Genomic DNA, 24,226 nt, shown 5'->3' with positions numbered 1-24,226 from the left:
GTCTCCCCCATTGCAGGCAGATTCTTTACTGCCTGAGCTTCCCAAATAGGGAAGCCCTATTTGGACTATATTGAAGTGCAAAAAAATATACATGAAATAATTTAAGACAAAAAATGGAACAATAGACAGTTTGTGAACAGTGAACGCTACTATATAAAATGTTTGTATGGCACTAATATATCATATCTATACCATTCACAAGTCAATTAATATTTTTTTGTTAATTGGATTGTTTTTCCCATAAAGTGATGTGCATAGTAGTATACTGATTTAAAATTCCCTGGACTTCCCTGGTGGTCCAGGGGCTAAGATCCCGTCCACGATCACAATACAGAGGGTCCAGGTTTGATCCCTGGTTGGGGAATTATTAGGGCTTCCCTGGTGGCTCAGAGGTTAAAGCGTCTGCCTCCAGTGTGGGAGACCTGGGTTTGATCGCTGGGTCGGGAAGATCCCCTGGAGAAGGAAATGGTAACCCACTCCACAGTATTCTTGCCTGGAGAATCCCATGGAAGGAGAAGCCTGGGAGGCTACAGTCCACAGGGTCGCAAAGAGTTGGACACAACTGAGCGACTTCACTTTCTTTCTTTCTCTTTCTTGGGGAATTATTAATAGATCCCACATGCCGCAACTAAGACCTGGAACAGCCAAAGAAATAAATAAACACATAATACAAAATTCCCCAAATTAATTTTGCACCCTATGATTAAATGTCCTTCCCTCTCTGGAGCTGGTGTCCATTTGAGGGTTTGAAGATGGGGGTGAGAGACCGGGGAAGCACCACAATTTTTCTGAAAACAGAGATGAATCACCCTCCAAACCTTTCTTGCATGTTCCCAAAGACTTTCCTAATGGAAAGAGACAGATTCTGCTGTGATATCTTTGATGCTCTCAGAGCTCAGGCAGAAATTAGTGAAGTCTTGGGCCTGCCCCTGAATTGATCAGTTCATAGACATACCTATAAATGTTGTTCAAGAAGAATTTTCAATGAAGTTCCATGTCTGCAGAAAGGACTGAGTTATCTCATCTTAATAAATCTCTAACCTGGTGGAGGTATTACCTGTAGTCTTGGCACTGGCATTGTACGCCTTACCCTATGCTTTCCCACAAGCCTTTCCTCTATTCTGGAATGCTCCAACAGTCACATCCCATGTGTCTTTCAAGATCCCTTGAACTCTTTCTCTTTCCAAAGAGTCTTCACAGGAAGCCATCACTACCCTTTGGGATTCCCTTAGCACTTAGAGTACACTCACTTTTCTGCACTCATTCCACAATAAGATGACAAACTCCATGTAGTGAGAGGCCCCAGTTTTTGTAAACTGCTCACCTGACATCAGTGCCTACAGAGCTTTGAAATACAGCACAAAGTGTTCAATCAATATTTGTGAAGATATCACCCCTTTATTCTAAAAGAGGTCTCTTTTGCCCAGGGTTCCTCTACTTCTAGAATTAGCATTTCAAGCATTAGTGTTTTGAGCAGACAGATAAATCTGGGCTCCCCTGGTGACTCAGATGGTAAAGTGTCTGCCTGCAATGAGGGAGACCCACGTTCAATCGCTGGGTTGGGAAAATCCCCTGGAGAAGGAGATGTCAACCCACTTCAGTACTCTTGCCTGGAAAATTTCATGGACAGAGGAGTCTGGTAGGCTATAGTCCATGGAGTCTCAAAGTCAGACCTGACTGAGCAACGTCACTTTCTTTTTCTTTTTATAGATCTGGGATCAAATGTTCCTGCTCGCATTTTTTCTTGAGACTTTGGGCAAATTTTGTAAATTTTCAAAGTCCATTTCCTCATTCATTAAACAGGTATATAAGACGTGCCTGATGGCTCAGCAGTAAAGAATCCGCCTGCAGTGCAGGAGATGTGGGAGTTGTGGGTTCAATCCCTGGGTTGAGAAGATCCCTGGGGAAGGAAATGGACACCCACTCCAGTATTCTTGCCTGAACAAGAGGAGCCTAGTGGGCTACAGTACATGGGGTTGCAGAGAGTCAGATATGACTTAGTGACTACACAACAACAAAGACATCTGATAGGAGTGCAGTAAGGACTAAAATTACTCATTCTTCAAGTCTCAGCTTAAATATAATATCAGGTGTTTGGGACCCCTTCCCTCACCCCTCACCTCACCTCCAAGTCCAGACAGGGTGGTGTTTCTTCCCCGTGCTTTCCCAATTATCTAAATCAGCACTGTCCCATAGAACTTAGCGCAATGATTCCATTCTGTAATCTGTGATATCCAATAGGTAGTCGCTAGCCACAAGTGGTTATTGAGCATTTTAAAAGCGGCTACAGAGACTGACAGATTGAATTTTAAATGTTATTTAATTGTCATTAATTTAAAATGAAATAGCCCCATGGGGCTAGTGACCATTGGATTGGACTTACACAGCTCTCAACAATCCCCATTATAGCACTTAACACACTGTGGTTCTTCTCTCACAAGACTGATACATAATGAAACTCGTTTTGACTGTGATGATCACTGCTGTAGTCATAGCACTGAGCCCGGGGTCTGGTACACAGGAAGTGCTCAGTAGGGCAGCTATCATCATCTTCAACATCATCTTGTCACTCTTTGCATCCCACAGCTTAGCCCAGACATGCTGTAGATGCTCACTAGCTGCTGCTAATTGACTTAATTGATTTCTAGGCTTGCAAGCCAACCAATCATCTGCTCCTGGAGAATGTTCAAGTAAAGTGAGATGCATGAATGTCTTGCTTATATATTTCCTTGTGTGCAGCACAGAGGTTAGAAGCATCTGCTTAGATGCAAATTCTGGCCACGTGACCTCTAGTACAGAAATTTTCTATGCCTTAGCCGATTATTCCTCTGTAAAATGGGGACATTTAATAGCCCTGCCTCATTGGGTTGTTGCAAGGTTTATATGTGTTGAGGTTTACAACTATTGTTTTATAGGAAATACAGAGAACAGAGGGCCACATTAAATGACATCATAAGAAATTCAGTCAGATAAATCTAGACTGTAGGAAACTCTAGTTAGAAAATGGAGGCAGCCATCCTGGAGTCATCAGGGAGTAAATCTGAGAACCAAGACAATACTCTTAGATTTGAGGTCTGGCTGCAAGGGATGTGCTGTTGTTGAGTTGCTCAGTCATGTCCAACTCTTTGCAACCCCTTGGACTGTAGCCCACCAGGCTCCTCTGTCAATTTGATTCTCCAGGCAAGAATACTGGGTTGGGTTGCCATGCCCTCCTTCAGGGGATCTTCCCAACCCAGGGATCGAACCCAGGTCTCTTGCATTACAGGTGGATTATTTACCGTCTGAGCTACCAGGGAAGCCCAAGAATACTTGAGTGGATAGCCTATCCCTTCTCCAGAGGATTCTTTACCATCTGAGCTATCAGAGAAGCCCAAGAATACTAAAGTGGGAAGCCTATCCCTTCTCCAGGGGATCTTCCTGACCCAGGAATCAAACCGGGGTCTCCTGCATTGCAGGCAGATTCTTTACCAGCTGAGCAACCAGGGAAGCCGGGCTCAAGGGAGGCTAGGGAAAATATCTGGCACTGTCACTCTTTATAGTAAAGGGCAGGCTCTCGGGGGAAGAAGAAGTATTAGAGAGTGACTTTGTATAGCAATCAAAAATATGGGCTCCACAGCCTTTGGTAAAACCCCATTTGCAACTGCCTTCAACTTTGCATTGTGGGCAGGGTTTTAGCAAAGAGGGCTCCCAAGTTTCAAATTCCAACTGTAGGATGTTGGTAAATCAGGCACAGGCACTGTGTCAGTGAGTGGTGTCAATTTTTCCATGAGTCGCAGCTGTGGCAAAAGTTCAGGCCTTTAATTATACTTAAGTGAGAGTGTGAAGACAGAGGTGGGATGAGGAGAGAATGAAACAGCTGGAAAAAACATTGCCTGGATCTGCTGTACTCAAGAGTTCCCTGGAGCCTCCAGTCACAGTCCAGGGTTAGCCTTCCATCTTCTTAGGATCTACCATTCTTTTTTTTTTTTTTTTTCATTTTTTGAATGTTCAGTTTTTTTGTTTGTTTGTTTTATTTTTTAATTATTATATTATTTATTTACTTTACAATATTGTATTGGTTTTGCCAACATCAATATGCATCCGCCACAGGTGTACACGTGTTCCCAATCCTGAATTCCCCTCCCACCTCCCTCCCTGTACCATCCCTCTGGGTCATCCCAGTGCACCAGCCCCAAGCATCCTGTATCCTGCATCGAACCTGGACTGGCGATTTGTTTCTTATATGATATTATACATATTTCAATGCCATTCTCCCAAATCACCCCACCCTCTCCCTCAAAACAATAACAGGATCTACCATTCTTAGGCTTCCCTGCTTGTTTTCCAATTTGGGTCTCCTGAAGTGTGGCTGATATATTTTAAAATTCTGTTTTAGAAGAATTTTCTAAATCCTTTTTATTTTCTAAAATGAAGGAAAATGAACAGGGCCTACATAAAACTACAAAAACAGTGTCACTTCAATAGAATCCTAACTTTCCCCCACTTCTTTTCATCTATTCTGCTGTTAGCCTGGTCCAATGGGCCATCGCCTTTCACTTGGATGACCTCAGGAAACTTCCAACTCGTCTTCCAGATTCTGGTTTACATTCTTAAAATTCATTTGCCAAACACCGTGCAGCATGATCTCTAAACCAGTGGAAATCAGATCTTGTCTCTCTGCTGCTTAAAATCTAAAGGCTCTGTAACGTCTTAGAATAAAAGTTAAACTCTTTACTGTGGCCCTCAAGATCCTACATGGCCTAATCACAAAACATACATCTTTAGTGTCATTGCAGACCACTCTGCCCCTTGCGCCCCAAAGTTTCAGCTATGCTTGTCTTTTGCCTTCTGTTTCATGAACATGCTAAAACTATTTTGTACTCAAGGAACTTAAACTTGCTGTGCCTTCTGCCAGGGAAGCCCTTAACCTGCATCTTCTCTGGTTGTCTTCTTCCCTTCACACAAACCTTGACTCCTGTGTCATTTCCTGCAAGAAGACTTCCCTGACCACTGAACAGAAAGATTTATGGTAATGATCTTCCATCTAAAACACATACACATGCGCACACCCCCCCCCCAACACGCCAGCTTTACTCAATGTATTAATATTATATGAGGTGAAGGGCTTAGAACAATACATTGTAAGTCTCCAGTATTTTTAGGTATTGTTTTTTCCACTATAGCACATATGATCTAAATTTATCTTCCATATTTATGTGTTTACTTTTCCATGATTGGTTTACCTTCCTCATTGTGAGCTTCATAAGGTAGGAAACTTGATGTTCTGTTTTGTTTATTCATATATCTCTAGAATAAAGCCTGGTACACAGTAGGTACTCAATAACCATTGCTAAAAAGATGAATTAACTATAGGAAAAAAATATATATGACAAAGAAAAGAATAGATGATAACCACTAATAACTCTACATAGGGGAATTTTTGTTTTCTTCTAGCTTTTCAGATATTCTAAATTTTCACAAAGAACATGTACTTTTCCAAATCATAAAAAAGTTAATTTTTTGCAAAAAGAGTTATGTTGCTTTGCTGTAGGAAATGTCAATTGATTGATTTCTACAGGCATACTGAAGGTTGCCACCTCTGAATCCAGGCTTAATACCTCTTAAGTCAGAAGTCATCTGACTTTCTTCAGGAAGCATGCTCAATGCTGTTTCTTAGTGTGTGAACACACATGCGGACCCTGGTAAGAGCCCCCTGGGAAGTCTGACAAGTCTCATTCCATCAGCAGCCACGTGCCATGTGACCGGCCACCTGCCTCTTTATCTCTAGCTCCTTAAGTCAGGAGTTCCGTTTGGCTACAGAGCTTGACACCGTGGAGGTCAGTCAAGGTCAGGGCTCCAGTAAGAATAACTCACACCTTGCTCCCTGCTCTCCTCTGCACACAGGCTGCAGCACAGTGAACACTGAATTTCCACACTTGGCTCCCAGGATGTGAGGCTCAGTTCCTGAAATACAGATTCCTGAAAAAAAAGTCTGATGTAGCTTCCAAAGAGGGGTTTGGAATTTAGGGGGAAAAAAAAGAAGCTTCTACTCTCTGATCCTTTCCAGGGTGGTTCTGATTCAAAGTTGACTGCCCAGTGTGAACGTGCTTTTTAGGTTTGTCCGAAGGAGGGCAATCACTACAATTTTTTTTAAGTTTATGTATTTATTTATCAGCCGTGTTGGGTCTTCGCTGCTGTGTGGGCTTTCTCTATCTGTGGAGAGCAGAAGCTGCTCTCAGGTTGTGATGCTTGGGCTTCTCATTGCAGTGTCTTCTCTTGTTGCAGAGCATGGTCTCCAGGGTGTTCAGGCCTCAGTAGTTTCGGCACATGAGCTCAGTATTTGCGACTACCAGGCTCTAGAGCACAGTCTCAAAAGTTGTGGCGCCTGGCCTTGTGCTCTGTGGCATGTGGGATCTTCCCAGATCAGAGGTCAAACCTGTGTCTCCTGCACTGGTAGGTGGATTCTTTACCACTGAGCCACCAGGGAAGCCCAATCATTATGAATTTTTAAAAATGTAATGATTGTGTAGAATTACAAACACACATACAAGTGTTAACAGTGATATATTTTTAAAATTGTAATAAAGGGTCAAGCTTAATAAAATTCCTACGTGCCTCCCTTGCTTTGGAGTCTCTTGCCATAAAAAAAAAATTTACAGATTCAGTATACCCACCCTCAATTCTACTCCTTTTCTTCCTCCCCAATGTCAAACAGTATCATAAAGTAGCTGTTTATCAGTGTTCCACATAGTTTTACACAGACATGTATCAATCAATGGCATTAAATTCCTATGATTATTTTAAGTTTTATATAAAAGTTACCATACCACACATATCATTTTGTAACTTGTTGTTGTTCAGTATTATATTTACAAGATCTATCTTTATTAATACATGTGATGGTCAGTTTTATTTGTCAACTTGACTATAGTGTCCAGTCATTCAATGAAATGCTAATCTAGGTATTATTGTGAATGTATTCTGTAGATGTGATTAAAGCCCTTGACCAGTTGACTTCAAGTAAGGGAGATCATCCTACATAATTTGGATGAACAAGATTCAATCAGTTGAAAGGTATCAAGAGCAGAGCTGAGGCTTCTCTGAAGAAGAAAAAAATTATCCTGTGGACAGCAGCTTCACCTCCTGCTTGACAGTTCCAGATTGCCCTTCCTGATGGCCTATCCTGTGGATTTTGGACTTAAACTAGCCAAGTCTGCAATCATGTAAGCCAATTACTTTCAATAAACCTCTTACCATCTATCTCCCACTGGTTTTTCCCTTTGGTTGAACCCTGACTGATGGTTTGTTTCTCTGGGTTGAACACTAATACACACCTCTGATTCATTTATTGGTGTTGCTTTCTTGTAAAAAACAGTCAATATTTTGGGCTTTGTGGGCTATGTAGTTTCTGTTGCAACTACCCAATGATGTCATTGTAGCAGGAAAGCATTCATAGACAGTACATCAAGGACTGCGGGTGGCTGGGTTTCAATAAAGGTTTATTTACACAAAGAGTGTTGGGCTGGATTTGGCTCATGGGCTGCATAGTCTGCTAACCCTTGCTATATTGTTTGACAATGTAGCAATAAACCACAGTTTGTCTGTTCACCTGTGATGGACATTTTTCTACATTTTCTGCTGTTCCTATGACATTCTTGTACACATTATTTTCTTTGTGTACATGTTCAAAATTTTCTCATTCTAGGAGTGGAATTACTGGGTCATGGGGGTATGTGAGTCTTCAACCCAGCTAGATAAATGCCAAATTGCCTGCTAAAGAAACCATTCAGATTTATACTCCTATCAATAGGCCATGAGAAGTTTCATTTTTCTGCATCTTCCACACCACTTGGAGTTGTAAAAACATATTTACAATCTGGTAGATGTAAAATTGTATTTCATTGTAGTTTTCATTTATATTTCTCTAATGAGTAATAGTGAGAAGCATCTTTTCATGTGATACTTTCTCTCCATATATTCTCTTTGGTAAAGTGTTGGTGCAAATCTTCTGCCCATGTAAAAAACTGGGTTTTGCAAATTTTCTTGTCAGTTGTATCTAAATAAACTCTTACCAGGTCTTTTTTTAAAAAGCTGGGTTTTGTTCTCTTATTATTGAGTTTTGTAAACTCTTATATATCATAGATACAAGTCCTTTGTTGGATATATATGATTTGCAAACATTTTCTCCCAGTCTGTGACTTGTCTTCTCACACTCTGAAGTGTCTTTTACAGAGCACAAGTTTTAAATTTTGATGAAGTCAAGTTCATCAGTTTGTTTTTTATGGATTGTGTTTCAGGTAACATATCTTTTGCTTAACCCAAGATTAAAACCAAGGTTAAGCAAAGAAATCTTTGTTTAACTCAAGGTTACAAGGATTTTTCAATTTTATCTTCTAGAAGTTTTATATTTTTAGGTTTTACCGTTAGGTCTATGGTGCATCTATAATGCATTTTAGGTAATTGTTATATACAATAAAGGATATGAGTTGAAGGTTGTTGTTGGTTTGGTTTTTTTGTGTTTTTCTTTTTTTTTTTTTTGCACTTATGGATGTCCAGTTGTTCTAGCACTATTTTGTTGAAAAGACTATTTAGTATCTTTGTCAAAAATCTATGACCCACATATATATATGTGGGTCAATTTCTAGGTTCTCTGTTCTGTTTCATTGATCTATAGGTCTTTCCTTTTGTCAATACCACACTGTCTTGATTACTGGAGATTTATAGTAATTCTCAAAATCAGATGGCATGACTCTTCAAATTGGCTCCTCTTTTGCAAAGTTGTATTGACTAATCTAATTCCTTTGCCTCTCATATCAGTTTTAGAATCAGTTTATTGATATCTACAAAAAATTCTGCTGAGATTTTGATTAGGATTATGTCAGATCTATAGATTAATTTGGGGAAAAACTGACATTTTAACAATGAACATGCCTATCCGTCTTTAAAAAAAATTTTTTTTTTCAGAAAGAGACTCACAGACTTAGAGAATGAATTTATGGTTGTGGGGATGGGAATGGGGGGAAAGGATAGTTACAGAGTTTGGGATGATCATGTACACACTGTTATATTTAAAATGAATAATAACAAGGACCTACTGTACATATAGCACATGGAACTCTGCTCAATGTTTGTGGCAGCCTGGATGGCAGGGGAGTTTGGGGGAGAATGGATACATGTATGTATATGGCTGAGTCCCTTTGCTGTTCACCTGAAACTATCACAACATTTTTAATTGCTTATACCACAATATAAACTAAAAAGCAAAAATTTTTTTTATTGAAGTATAATTTATTTATAATGTCATATTGATATCTGCTCTACAGCAAAGTGACTCAATTTTATACATATACAGATTCTTTTTTATAATATTCATTTATTTATGGCTGTGCTGGGTCTTCCTTGCTGCCTGGGCTTCTCTCTAGTTGCGGTGAGTGGGCCTGGGGATGCTCTCTAGTTGCAGTGCGTGAGTTCTCACTGAGGGGCCTTCTCTTGTTGCAGAGCACGGGCTCTAGGGTGTGTGAGCTTCAGCAGTTGCAGCCTGAGGGCTCAGTAGTTGCGATTCCCAGGCTCTAGAGCACAGGCTCAATGGTTGTGGCACATGGCTTTAGTTGCTCTGCGGCATGTGGGATTTTCCCGGACCAGGGATCAAACTCATGTCTCTTACCTTGGCAGGCAGATTCTTTGTCACTGAGCCACCAGGGAAATTGTACACATTCTTTTCTATATTCTTTTCCATTATGGTTTATCCCAAGGCTATGTGTCTTTTAATATATATAGTTCATTGTTTATTTTATCAGTGTTTTCCAGTTTTTAACATACGAATCCTACACATATTTTGTTAGATTTATACCAAAGTATTCTTTTTTGGAGGGCTTCCCAGGTGGCACTAGTGGTAAAGAACCTGCCTGCCAATGCATGAGACCCCATTTGGATCCGTGGGTCAGGAAGATCATCTGGAGGAAGGCATGGCAACCCACTCCAGTATTCTTGCCTGGAGAATCCCATGGACAGAGGAGCCTGGTGGGCTACAGTCCATGAGGTTGGACATGATTGAAGTGACTGAGCATGCACACACATTCTATTTTGGGGTGTAGTTTGCACCTGCTCAGTCGCTTCAGTCATGTCCGACCCTTTGTGACCCCATTGACTGTAGCCTGCCAGGCTCCTCGGTCCATGGAACTCTTCAGGCAGGAATATTGGAATGGTTAGCCATTTTCCTTCTCCAGGGGATCTTCCTGACCCAGGGATCAGACCCACGTCTCCTTTATTATAGGCAGGTTCTCTACTATCTGAGCCATGAGGGAAGCTTACTATATTCAATATCCTGGGATAAACCATAAAGTAAAAGAATATAAAAAAGAATGCATATATGTGTATAACTGAGTCACTTTGCTGGATATCAGAAATTTACACATTGCAAATCAACTATACTTCAATTTAAAAATATTTTAAAATATATGTGTTAAAGTTCAGCTCCGTGCTATGTGATGACCTAGAGGGTAGAATGGGGGTGGGGGTGGGAGGGAGGGAATATATGTATACACACAGCTGATTGACTTTCAATGTATAGCAGAAACTATGCAATATTGTAAAGCAGTTATACTCTGATTTTAAAAAGAAAGAAAAAGGGGAAATATACTAAATTTTTTAAAAAATAAAAAAGATTGCTTTTCAATTGCTAATATACAGAAATAAAATTGATTTTTATATATTGACCTCAAATCCTGCAACTCTGCTAAACCCATTACTTCTAGGAGTTTTTCCTTTGCCAGCTTATATATTGGTTTGTGGGATTTTAAAATTGATTTTCAAGAATCCTTTACATATTCTTTATATTTATTCATTGGATAAATATTTATTGAGTGCCTGCTATGTGTTAGATACTATATTAGCACACTAATCTTGAGTCAACTTTGTTCATTACTAAATTCTTCAAGATGCAGTTATGCATCTCAGTTATATAAATACTTAACACAGTACCATCCATTAATTTACTTATTCAAAAACTGGATTGAGTGCTTACTGTAGGCCAGGCAATAGTTTAGCTACTAGAGATATAACACAAAAACAAACAAGAAAAACAAACATACACACAAATGAAGAGCCCTGCTGTAATGGAGAAGAGAGACAACAAATAGACAAGTAAATAACTAAGCAAATTTCAGGTAGTGAAAATGCTCTGGAGAAAATAAGTCAAGGTTAATAGGATGGAGGGGACAGGCGAGAAGACAGAGAAAAAGGTAGAATTAATACAGTGGTTGTGGAAGACCTCTCTCAAAGGGCATCATTTAAGCCAAGACCTGAGTAAGAAGAACAAATTGAGGCAAGAACCCTCAAGGAAGAGACAACAGCATGTGCAAAGGCTCTGGGGTGAGAATGAGCTCAGCATGACTGAGGCACAGGAAGGGGTCCAGAGTGTCTGGAGTTTCATTAAGCAAGGGACAGTGGTACAAAAGAGACTAAAGGGGCCAAAGGGGCTGCAGGCAGGGAGAGGACGTGATAAGAGAGCCTTGATTCTCAGTCCTTGAAAAATAGCAGTGCCTGAGTCAAGTACATCAGACACAAAGGTAAGACAGAGCCCAGCCCTCGAGAGGCTATGATCTATGGTAGAGGCAAACACGTGAACGGATGCAATAGAGTGTGCAAAATACTGTAACGGAGGTAGATGTGCAGGAGGGTTGGAGGTGGGAGACAAGAAAGAGGCAAGAATGATCCTTTATTCATATTTTTTAAGATAGAATTTCTATAGCCTTCTATTTAAGCCCCAAAGTAGAAAAATTCCCTTAAAAATAATACACACTATAAAATATATGGTACTATCTTATTTTCACATTATGATTAGTAGGTCGAGATCCCTTCTGTGTGCTCCATTTCCCCACCTGCAGAACCTAAATTTACTTGTTTCTTTGTCCCACCAATCTTCATGTTCCATGAAAGCAGCAGCTGAGCTTTATTGTCCAATGAAGCACAGCTCTGGCGTAAGGGGAGAAGGTCAGATTCTAGTGGCCTGCCTTTTCTTAGGTTAGGGGTTTTTTTCCCTTTACTATCTCCCTATCCTCACCTGACTTTGGGGAATATGCCAAAGGATACGGAGGTCAAAATGATGGGCTGGCTTCTGTATAAATTCACTAGTATGTCTTCTAACCACTGAGATAGTTCCAGAATATTATAACTTACTCAACGGTTTTTATTGTAAAATATGTCAAACATCTAGAAAGTATAAAACTGTACAGTTTGAGAAATAGTAAAGATCCATGTATGTATATCCTGGTTAAGAAGCAGATCATTGCCCACTCTTGAGAGGCCACTTGTACATCGCTCCTTAACCACATTCCTCCCCCCACCTCCAAGTACACATTTACCTTAATTTGGGTTAATCAGTCCCTTGCTGTTCTTTACAGCACTTCTACTTGTGTACACAATAGTCTGCCTTTTCTGAAGGTGGTACATCACAAGACCCCTAGTGGATGTCTGAGATCATGAAAAAAAAAAAAAAAAAGGGAAAGTTCTGGTCACTCAGTCACGTCTGACTCTGCAACTCCATGGACTGTAGCCCATCAGGCTCTTTGGTCCATGGGATTCTCCAAGCAAGAATACTGGAGTGGGTAGCCATTCCCTTCTCCAGGGGATTTTCCCAACCCAGGGACTGAACCCAGGTCCCCTGTATTAGAAGCAGTTTCTTTACTGTCTGAGCCACCAGGGAAGCTCAATTGAGAGCATGGATAGTACCAGACACTGTATACATTATGTTTTTTCCTATACATACATACATACCCATGATACAGTTTAATTTATAAATTGCCATAAGAGATTAACAATAAATAATGATAAAATAGAACAACTGTAACAATCTACTGTAGTAAAAGTTATGTAAATGTGATCTTTCTCTCTCAAAATACCTATTGTACAATCTATTGCCTTTTCTATCTCAACTAAGCACTCTTCAAGCACTGTGCTCATAACTTTTGCAGTTTGAGTTGCAACAGCAAAACTAGCATGAATTTCATTTTTCTTCTTTACAATTTCACTGATAGAAGATTCATTCCATAAATCTTAGCAACCTCAGATACATTTTTTCCTTTCCTCATTAAATCAAGAACTTTCACTTTTTTTTCACTCAAAGGAAGTACTTTACTATTTCTCTTTGTTGCATTCAAATTGTGCACTGTGGCTCTCTGTGGCTCATGTGCTCAGTCAAGTCCGACTCTTTGTGACCCCATAGACTGTAGCCCACCAGGCTCCTCTATCCATGGGATTTCCCAGGCAAGAATACTCGAGTGGGTTGCCAAGATCCACTGGATCTTCTCAACCCAGGGATTGAACTTGTGTCTTTTGCGTCTCCTTCATTGGAGGCAGATTCTTCACCATAAGTGTGACTTGCACACAAGCCTTGTGGTATCACCAACAGTCATCTGAAACCAAAAGGCTACTGAATGATCAATTAGCAGGATACACAGGACAAAGGGATAATTCACTACATGGGCTGGACCCAGTGCGACGGTGCAAGACTTCCTCATCTACTCAGAATAGGGCATAGTTCAAAACTTATGGGCTGTTTATTTCTGGAATTTTTCATTTAATGTTTTGACCAAGGGTAACTGAAAATATGCAAAGCAAAACCATGGATAAGTGGTGACTACCGTATGCATCTAAACAAAATGTATTTTAGTTTTAAAACACTAAGTAGCAAGCGCATACCTAGCTATGTAAGGACAGGTGATCTTACCTCTGTTAGATGAAGACTCCCAGGAAAAGGTAAGCTGAAAAGTCTCAGAGCCGGAGTCAGCCTTTAGGTTCCCTGTGAGTGAGTGGGCAAGGTCACATCTGAGTCCTGGGGAAAGAAGGAAAGGAAAAGGCTTAACACAGGTCTTGCAGTAAGTCAGGAAGAGAAAAACAAATATTTCATATTAACACATATAGGTGGAATCAAGAAAAATGGTACAGTTCTGTTCAGTCGCTCAGTCATGTCCGACTCTTTGTGACCCCATGAATCGCAGCATGCCAGGCCTCCCTGTCCATCACCAATTCCCTGAGTTCACTCAGACTCACGTCCATTGAGTCAGTGATGCCATCCAGCCATCTCATCCTCTGTCGTCCCCTTTACCTCCTGCCCCCAATCCCTCCCAGCATCAGAGTCTTTTCCAATGAGTCAACTCTTTGCATGAGGTGGCCAAAGTACTGGAGTTTCAGCTTCAGCATCATTCCTTCCAAAGAAATCCCAGGGCTGATCTCCTTCAGAATGGACTGGTTGGATCTCCTTGCAGTCCAAGGGACTCTCAAGGGTCCTCTCTAACACCACAGTTCAAAAGCATCAATTCTTCGGCACTCAGCCTTCTTCACAGTCCAACTCTCACATCCATACATGACCACTGGAAAAACCATAGCCTTGACTAGATGAACCTTGGTTGGCAAAGTAATGTCTCTGCTTTTCAATATGCTATCTAGGTTGGTCATAACTTTCCTTCCAAGGAGTAAGCGTCTTTTAATTTCATGGCTGAAGTCACCATCTGCAGTGATTTTGGAGCCCCCCAAAATAAAGTCTGACACTGTTTCCACTGTTTCCCCATCTATTTCCCATGAGGTGATGGGACCAGATGCCATGATCTTCATTTCCTGAATGTTTAGTTTTAAGCCAACTTTTTAACTCTCCTCTTTCACCTTCATAAAGAGGCTTTTTAGGTCCTCTTCACTTTCTGCCATAAGGGTGGTGTCATCTGCATATCTGAGGTTATTGATATTTCTCCCGGCAATCTTGATTCCAGCTTGTGCTTCTTCCAGTCCAGCGTTTCTCATGATGTACTCTGCATAGAAGTTTAATAAGCAGGGTGACAATATACAGCCCTGATGTACTCCTTTACCTATTTGGAACCAGTCTGTTGTTCCATGTCCAGTTCTAACTGTTGCTTCCTGACTTGCATACAAATTTCTCAAGAAGCAGGTCAGGTGGCCTGGTATTCCCATCTCTTTCAGAATTTTCCACAGTTTATTGTGATCCACACAGTCAAAGGCTTTGGCATAGTCAATAAAGCAGAAATAGATGTTTTTCTGGAACTCTCTTGCTTTTTCCATGATCCAACGGATGTTGGCAATTTGGTCTCTGGTTCCTCTGCCTTTTCTAAAACCAGCTTGAACATCTGGAAGTTCATGGTTCACATATTGCTGAAGCCTGGCTTGGAGAATTTTGAGCATTACTTTACTAGTGTGTGAGATGAGTGCAATTGTGTGGTAGTTTGAGCATTCTTTGGCATTGCCTTTCTTTGGGATTGGAATGAAAACTGACCTTTTCCAGTCCTGTGGCCACTGCTGAGTTTTCCAAATTTGCTGGCATATTGAGTGCAGCACTTTCACAGCATCAACTTTCAGGATTTGAAATAGCTCAACTGGAATTCCATCACCTCCACTAGCTTTGTTCTTAATGATGCTTTCTAAGGCCCACTTGACTTCGCATTCCAGGATTTCTGGCTCTAGGTGAGTGATCACACCATCGTGATTATCTGGGTCGTGAAGATCTTTTTTGTACAGTTCTTCTGTGTATTCTTGCCACCTCTTCTTAATATCTTCTGCTTCTGTTAGGTCCATACCATTTCTGTCCTTTATCGAGCCCATCTTGGCATGAAATGTTCTCTTGGTATCTCTAATTTTCTTGAAGAGATCTCTAGTCTTTCCCATTCTGTTGTTGCCCTCTATTTCTTTGCATTGATCACTGAGGAAGGATTTCTTATCTCTTCTTGCTATTCTTTGGAACTCTGCATTCAGATACTTATATCTTTCCTTTTCTCCTTTGCTTTTCACTTCTCTTCTTTTCACAGCTATTTGTAAGGCCTCCCCAGACAGCCATTTTGCTTTTTTGCATTTCTTTTCCATGGGGATGGTCTTGATCCCTGTCTCCTGTACAATGTCACGAACCTCATTCCATAGTTCATCAGGCACTCTATCTATCAGATCTAGTCCCTTAAATCTATTTCTCACTTCCACTGTATAATCATAAGGGATTTGATTTAGGTCATACCTGAATGGTCTAGTGGTTTTCCCTACTTTCTTCAATTTCAGTCTGAATTTGGCAATAAGGAGTTCATGATCTGGGCCACAGACAGCTCCTGGTCTTGTTTTTGTTGACTGTATAGAGCTTCTCCATCTTTGGCTGCAAAGAATATAATCAATCTGATTTCGGTGTTGACCATCTGGTGATGTCCATGTATAGAGTCTTCTCTTGTGTTGTTGGAAGAGGATGTTTGCTATGACCAGTGCATTTTCTTGGCCAAACTCTGTTAGTCTTTTTCCTGCTTCATTCCATATTACAAGGCCAAATTTGCCTGTTACTCCAGGTGTTTCTTGACTTCCTACTTTTTCATTCCAATCCCCTATAATGAAAAGGACATCTTTTTGGGGTGTTACTTCTAAAAGGTCTTGTAGGTCTTCATAGAACTGTTCAACTTCAGCTTCTTCAGCATTACTGGTTGGGGCATAGACTTGGATTACTGTGATATTGAATGATTTGCCTTGGAAATGAACAGAGATCATTCTGTCGTTTTTGAGATTGCATCCAAGTACTGCATTTTGAACTCTTTTGTTGACCATGATGACTACTCCATTTCTTCTGAGGGATTCCTGCCTGCAGTAGTAGATATACTGGTCATCTGAGTTAAATTCACCCATTCCAGTCCATTTTAGTTCGCTGATTCCTAGAATGCCGACGTTCACTCTTGCCATCTCTTGTTTGACCACTTCCAATTTGCCTTAATTCATGGACCTGACATTCCAGGTTCCTATGCAATATTGCTCTTTACAGCATCGGACCTTGCTTCTATCACCGGTCACATCCACAACTGGGTATTGTTTTTGCTTTGGCTCCATCCCTTCATTCTTGTCCAAGGTAAGAGAAACCCAAGTAAGACAGTGGGTATTGCAAGAGGGCATCAGAGGGCAGACACACTGAAACATACTCACAGAAAACTAGTCAATCTAATCACACTAGGACCACAGCCTTGTCTAACTCAATGAAACTAAGCCATGCCCGTGGGGCCACACAAGACGGGCGGGTCATGGTGGAGAGATCTGACAGAATGTGGCCCACTGGAGAAGGGAATGGCAAACCACTTCAGTATTCTTGCCTTCAGAACCCCATGAACAGTATGAAAAGGCAAAATGATAGGATACTGAAAGAGGAACTCCCCAGGTCAGTAGGTGCCCAATATGCTACTGGAGATCAGTGGAGAAATAACTCCAGGAAAATGGTACAGATAAACCCATTTGCAAGGCAGAAATAAAAGCCCACAGGTAGAGAACAAATATAAGGACACCAAGGGGGAAATGGCATGGTAGTGGAGTGAACTGAGAGATTGGGATAGACTTATATACACTAATACACATAAAGTAGATAACTAATGAGAACCTGCTGTAGAGCACAGGGAACTCTAAATGCTCTGTGGTGGCCTAACTGGCAAGGAAATCCAAAAAAGAAGGGATATATGTATACATATAGCTGATTTTCTTCACTGTACAGCAGAAACACAACATTGTAAAGCAACTAACCCCTCCCCCAAATAAAGAGGTCTGTAACTCACCCCTTTCCCACTAGAGAATGTCTTTGTCAGACCATTGCTATAATTTTGTCAATGGTATTAAGGAGAAAGATTTGGGAGGGTCTACTTATAATGTGTTTTTAACAGGAATTATCTGTTCTGTTTAGACTGATCATTGCAAGTAAATGTTAGATTTGTGGATCAAGAAGCATGACTGGCTGGAGAAAGGGAAGGGAAGGGCATTTCCTGTGTAATTATTTCCTACCTGCATAAATACATAAAGTATAAATAAAGTATAATACAGCTTTCTTCGAGAGCAATTGCATACCCAGCTCAAAACTCATATGTATCTCTGACACCAAAATATGTCCGGACATAGGTGAAAGGGACACTTTTGGAAACTGGTAGTTTTAGAGCCCTCCAGGAAAAGAATGTTCTGTGTTGTATCTGTTGCTTGCTTGTATCCTTTTAATCATTTGTAGTTTGTTGCTGTAAAATCTAGGATTTTATCATCCCATTTGACAGACTGACATTTTGTGTGAACTTGTTATAGTCACCATAGTAGGGGCATTTGGCGATATTGTAGAATTACCCAGATACTAGATGTCTACCAGAAATGTGGTCAAGAGTTGTCCTCTAATTTGTGTCTCTGTGTTCACCATGGACTCCCTTAGCCCTCAAAAGCAAGGTAAACTAGCATGAGATACCACTTCACACCCATTTGGATGGCTACTATAAAATGCAAAAACAGAATATAGCAAAATAGCAAGTGTTGATAGGGATGTGGAAAAGTTGGAACCCTTTCTGCATTGTTGGTGGAAATGTGAATTGGTATGGTTACCATGGAAAACAATATACAGGATGCTCAAAAAACTAAAAATAGGACGGCTCTTTGATCCATCAACTCCAATTCTCAGTATGTAACCAATGGGTATGAAATCCCTATCTTAAAAAAATACTAATCTTAAGCTTATCTTTTCCTGAGAATCTTCATCTAATAGAGGTAAGATCACCCTGTCCTTATATAACTAGCTTGTGCTTGCTGCCCAGTGTTTTAAAACTAAGACATACCCTTGTTTAGATACATACAGTAGTCACAACTTACCCATGGTTTCATTTTCCATATTGTCAGTTATCCCTGGTCAACCACAGTATGAAAACATTAAATGAAAAATTCTAGAAATAAATAATCTGTATATTTTAAACTGCACCCCATTCTGAGTAGGTGAGGAAATCTCACAGCATCCTGCTGAGTCCAGCCCTGGTCATGAAAAACAGTTAGCTAAAATGGTAAATTTGATGTTATGTCTATTTTACCACAGTTTTTTTTTAAAAAAGAGAAAGGGCAAAGCAGACACATCTGTGGGGTTATGATAGATGTCTCTGCTGACCCAGGGAGCAGGGCATGGAGGGGAGTCAGGCCAAGTGCAGAAAAGACTGGTCCAGTTTCACCCAGATGTGTTGCATTTAGTTTAAGAGAGGACAGTGGCCACAAGCATCACGACAGGGACAGCTCTCTCTTCCTGCCACATTGTTCCATCTGAACCAGTAACCCTTTGCATCTGCTGCAGAGCTGTCACTCTGAACGCGCTCTTTGCCACTTCCCGGAGGAATACTTTCACTATTTCCTGTGTTGGATCTCCTGCTTTTTTGGTTGTTGTTGCTGTTCAGTCACTCAGTCATATCCGACTCTTTGTGATCCCATTGACTGTAGCATGCCAGGCTTCCCTGTCCTTCACCATCTCCCAGAGCTTGCTCCAACTCGTTTACTTTCGAGTTGGTGATGGTATCTCACCTTTTCTGGATCTTTTTCTAGGCGTATGCCCTCTTTTGGCGGGGCATGCCTGGGAGATTTCTTTCTTGAGTCCATACATTCCAGAAAAATGCCTTCTTCCTCCCTCATACACAAAGATAGCTTGGCTAAGTATGGAATTCTAGAGCAGCATCATTCGTCTTCAGAATTCTGAAGGAATGGCTCCATACCTTCTTGGTTCTGGTCTTGCTGTTAAGAAGGGACAACCCACAAGGACCTACTGTAGAGCGCATGAAACTCTGTTCAATGTTATGTGGCAGCTTGATGGGAGGGGAGGGAAGTTTGAGGGAGAATGTATATTTATGGCTGAAACCCTTCACCTGAAACCATCACATTATTAATCAGCTATAGCCCATTACAAAATAAAAAGTTAAAAAAAAAGTCTGCACCTACTTCGATTGCTCTTTTCTGGGTGACCTATTTTCTCTCTCTCTCTCTCTGTATGTTTTTAAGATCTTATATTTTCCTCCAGTGTTTTTGGAAACATTATCATGTGCGTTAGTGTGAGTCTAGTCTCATTCATTACACTGTGTATCCTTTGAATCTAGTGATTCCTCTTCTTCTGTTCTGGAAATTTTTAGTGACCTGTTTTATCACTGATTTATCTCTTTTTTTAAATATTCTTATTCACAAAGTCTTATCATGGACTTATCAAAGTCTTTCTGGACTGCCCCTCTATTTTCCTATCTTTTTACCTCTGTCATTTTGCTCTACTATCTGGGAGATTTTCTCAGCTTTATCTCCTAACTTCTCTTTTGCGTTATTTTTATTTCTGCTGTTAAAAGCTCTTTTTCCAAAAGCACTTTCTGTTTTCTAAATTGTCCTTTATTACTGCATCCTGCTCTGACTTCAAGGATGCGGTATTTCTCTCTCTCTCCAGATATTTATTACAGTTAATGGTGATGAAGTTGTTTTCTCCCTGAATAGCCTGTTTCTTCCTAGTTCTGTTTTTATTTATTACTCATGATTACTGAAGGCATTTGTAAGCTGTCTGGGAATCTTGGTTGTCTGCTCATGATGGGGGAGCTAAATGCTGATGGATTCTCTGAGGGCATGGTTAGTGCTTATTGACTTTGAGCATCCCTCTAGGGTTATCTAAGTAAGTTTTGGTGGGGGGATTTTGGTGCTAGTATTCTAGAGTCATTCCTCCTAAGCTGGCCAGATCTCCCCAGCCCCAGCCCCTGCTTCCTAGAAGAGGTTTCAAGTCCCCAGCCTAGAGGTAAGTGTCTCGACACCAATGTTCTGGAGGTCCCTGTAAAGTACTCAGTATACTTGGCAGTCACTTATTTCCTCATTATCGACATGGTTCCCAATCGTACTTTAAAGAGGAAAGGAATTTGTTTACCGGATGAGTTACAAATCTTTCTCCATGAAGAGACATTTCTGTATGTGCATACAGAAATCACCTTTATAGAGCTCAGGGAAGCTGAGACAGAGGAAGAAGGGTTAGGCTTACACTGTATCTAGCAGACACCTCTCCTGAATCATCTCTCTTTGGCTTCACTGGCAACCTTAAAAATCCAGCTCTAGAGGTTTCTTATATGACTAAGCTCTTCACTTTTTAGAAACTGTAAGTGGATGTCTTATGGTTTTAAAACTTCAGTCACACTTATTTATTGTGAGCAGGTGAAGTGCACCAAATCTATTTACTATTGATGTGTCTCAGATTAACAAAGCACGTGACTCACAGAACCTTATTTCCCCAACACTCATCAGGGATCTCTCCAATTTCCCAGAAGGAATATTCCCTCCACCTCCCCTCTAATTCTGGGCTCTGAAATATGGCTTTATGAGGAAGATCTGAAAAATAACCAAACCTAATATGACTCTATGCAGAGAGTCACTAACCATGAAAATATCTTAGGTAAGCAGAGGCTTCCAGCAACACCTTTGGCAAACAGGATGAGGAATGAGGCCACCATGGTTTTGCTTCCTTGATTTCATTCAAGACTCAGTTGTTAGACCTCAACTTATTGCCTTGCAAGTATCACCCAGTCTTGAAAGATGAGAAGGTGGAGAAAGAAAGAAAGAGGGTTCCAGGCTGGAAAGAACTATCAGAGAAATCGGAAGGTCTGAAGGATGAGGGTGGGTTTGTGAGCTGTGGTGGAGGGTGAGCAGTGGTTGGCAAGGGATAAGTGGGGCAACAGTCAACCTAGGAGATGACTAGAGGCAACAAGAGGAGGGAGGACGAAACCCAGATTGGGGTGACTTAGGAGATGAATGAGAGCCAAAGGCACCAAGCAAGGAGCTTGAGATGATGATAATAAAAACAGCAACTGAATAATCAACGGTGGTTAGTATGCCAGATGCTTCAATCCATTATCTCCAATCTTTATCCCAGATAAACATCAGCAAAACATCATCACTCCCATAATACAGATGCAAAAGCAGAGGGTCCCAGGAATCCAGCGTGGCACAGTCTGCATGCTTCTAGAGTCCAGCTGCTTTTATCATACCACACTGCCTCCCAATTCATGCCACATTACCCACTGATTCAGCCAGCCAGCACCCTACTGCCTACAAGCTGCTAAGCTGCATGCTGGAAACGGCAAAAAATATTTGTCATCAAGTGGCAGAGATCCCTACTTTCTTTTAAAATCCATTTACTTTCTCAAAATCTTGTTTATGGGACTGCTAGCACCACTCCAGTTCTTTGATGTCTTTCCTATGTGAGTTGACAGAGGCTCAGGAAAGCCTTCGAAGAAGGCGATGGCACCCCACTCCAGTGTTCTTGCCTGGAGAATCCCCGGGACGGGGGAGCCTGGTGGGCTGCCGGTCTATGGGGTCGCACAGAGTTAGACACGACTGAAGTGACTTAGCAGCAGCAGCAGCAGCAGGAAAGCCTTCCTGACTTAAACATCAGCTCACAAATGAGGTCAGGGAAGCTGTCCTGCAAACTGATGGAATCTGCCACCCAAACCAGTCAAGAATAGGAGTAACATCCCTCCAATGTAAGGTAAGAAGTGTTCCAGGGATCCAAAGGAGTGCTTAGTGCCCTTAGCTGCTATTTAGATTCATAACCAACTGTTGCCAATGGGCAACATGCCAAAAAAGCATCTTGCCCTTCATAATAGCAGCCATGTGATTACAGCCTATTATGCATTGAAGGATATGGACAGGAATAATTCAGCAAGTTACTGGGTCAAACTTCAAAAACATGAAGACTTTCAACTTCTTAGTCATGTCACTGACTCCATGGACACGAATTTGAGCAAACTCGGGGAGACAGTGAAGGAGATAGTGGCGTGCTGCAATCCGTGGGGTTGCAAACAGTCAGACACGACTTAGCGACTGAACAATAACAAGTCCCACCCCTTCCTTTCCCAATGCATTCAGGGAAACATCTAGGTCTTTATCATGATGTTTCCTGAACCTCTAGATATTTCCTGAAGCTCTCATCTTCCAATCCTGTTTACTAAGCTCCAGCTACACTGGACTCTTTCTTGAATTCTCAAGTAGGTTTGCAGGTGCTATTACTGCTTCTTAGAAAGCTTTCTCCCAACTCTTTCCTGGGTTGCTCCTTTTTTTTTCTTTTCTTTTCTTTTTAAGGGCTACCATGAGCATCTTTTTTTAAAATTGAAGTATCGTTGATTTGCAATACTGTGTTAGTTTCAGGTGTACAGCAAAATGATTTGGTTACATACATATATATATATATATATATATATACACACACACACACACATTTTCAATTATTTTCCACTATATGTTATTACAAAATATTGACTATAGTTTTCTGTACTATACAGTAAATCCTTGGTGTTTATTTTATATATGGTAGTGTGTATATGTTAATCCCATGCTCCTAATTTATCCCTCCCCGCTCCTTCCCTTTGGTAAGCATAAGTTTGTTTTCTATGTCTGTGAGTCTATTTCTTTTTGTAAAAAAGTTTATTTGTATCACTTTTTTAGGTCCCACATATAAGTGATATCATATATTTGTCTTTCTCTGTCTGACTTCATTTAGTATGGTAATCTCTAGGTTCATCCATGTTGGTGCAAATTGCATTATTTCCTTCTTTTTTATGGCTGGATAATATTCCATTCTGTATATGTACTACATCTTCTTTATCCATTCTTTGGTCAATGGGAACTTAGGTTGCTTCCATGTCTTGGCTATTGTAAATAGTGTTGAAATGAACATTGCGTGTATCTATTTGAATTAGAGTTTTTGCCTTTTTCTGGATATATGCCCAGGAATGGGATTGCTGGGTCATATGGTTGTTTTAGTCCTAGTTTTTAAAGGACTCTCCATACTGTTCTCCATAGTGGCTATACCAATTTACATTCCCACCAACAGTATAAGAGTGTTCCTTCTTCTCTACATCCTCTCCAGCCTTTATTGTTTGTAGATTTTTTGGATGACCATTCCGACCAGTGTGAAGTGGTAATTCATTGTAATTTTGACTTGCATTTCTCCAATAATGAGCAATGTGGAGCATCTTTTCATGAGCCTTTTGGCCATGAAATGGCCATATGTGTGTTTTCTGTGGAGATATATCTATTTAGATCTTCTGCCTATTTTTTGATTGGGTTGGTTTTTTTGGGTATTGAGTTGTATGAATTATTTGTATATTTTGGAAATTAAGTCCTTATCGGTCACATTGTTGCAAATATTTTCTCCCCAGATTTGCTCCTTCTTATCTCTAAGCTCAGTCTGAAAGCCACCTTGTAGGTGAGACTCCAGTTCAACCATCCTAACTAAAGTAGGTTCTTCCTGTAATCCTCCTGCTCAGCTCCTGCTTTCAACCACAGTATTTATTACAAATTAAAGCAACTTTTGTTTTTCTGTTACTTTTTGAGTTGATGCCCTTGCACTTGTGTGAGCTCTGTGAAGGGATGGGGGTATCTGCCTTGGATCCCATTGTGTGTCCTGCACTCTACATAGTGGCTGACAAAAATAGAAATTCAG

General features: G+C 40.7%; 1 long non-coding RNA gene across 1 annotated transcript in view; it reads right to left on the bottom strand.

The window, feature by feature from the left end:
• LOC113897093 overlaps window positions 1–24,226 on the bottom strand; it is a 121,568-nt gene that overhangs the window by 4,550 nt on the left and 92,792 nt on the right. The window contains exon 2 of the long non-coding RNA XR_003512253.1: window positions 13,706–13,810. This is a non-coding gene — a long non-coding RNA (uncharacterized LOC113897093). The remainder of the gene's footprint in view (window positions 1–13,705; window positions 13,811–24,226) is intronic.

The sequence above is a fragment of the Bos indicus x Bos taurus genome, chromosome 8 (genome assembly GCF_003369695.1).
Source record: "Bos indicus x Bos taurus breed Angus x Brahman F1 hybrid chromosome 8, Bos_hybrid_MaternalHap_v2.0, whole genome shotgun sequence".
In the NCBI taxonomy this organism is placed as follows: domain Eukaryota; kingdom Metazoa; phylum Chordata; class Mammalia; order Artiodactyla; family Bovidae; genus Bos; species Bos indicus x Bos taurus.
Note: the sequence above shows the minus strand (reverse complement) of the source record. Positions and strands in the feature narration are given on the sequence as shown.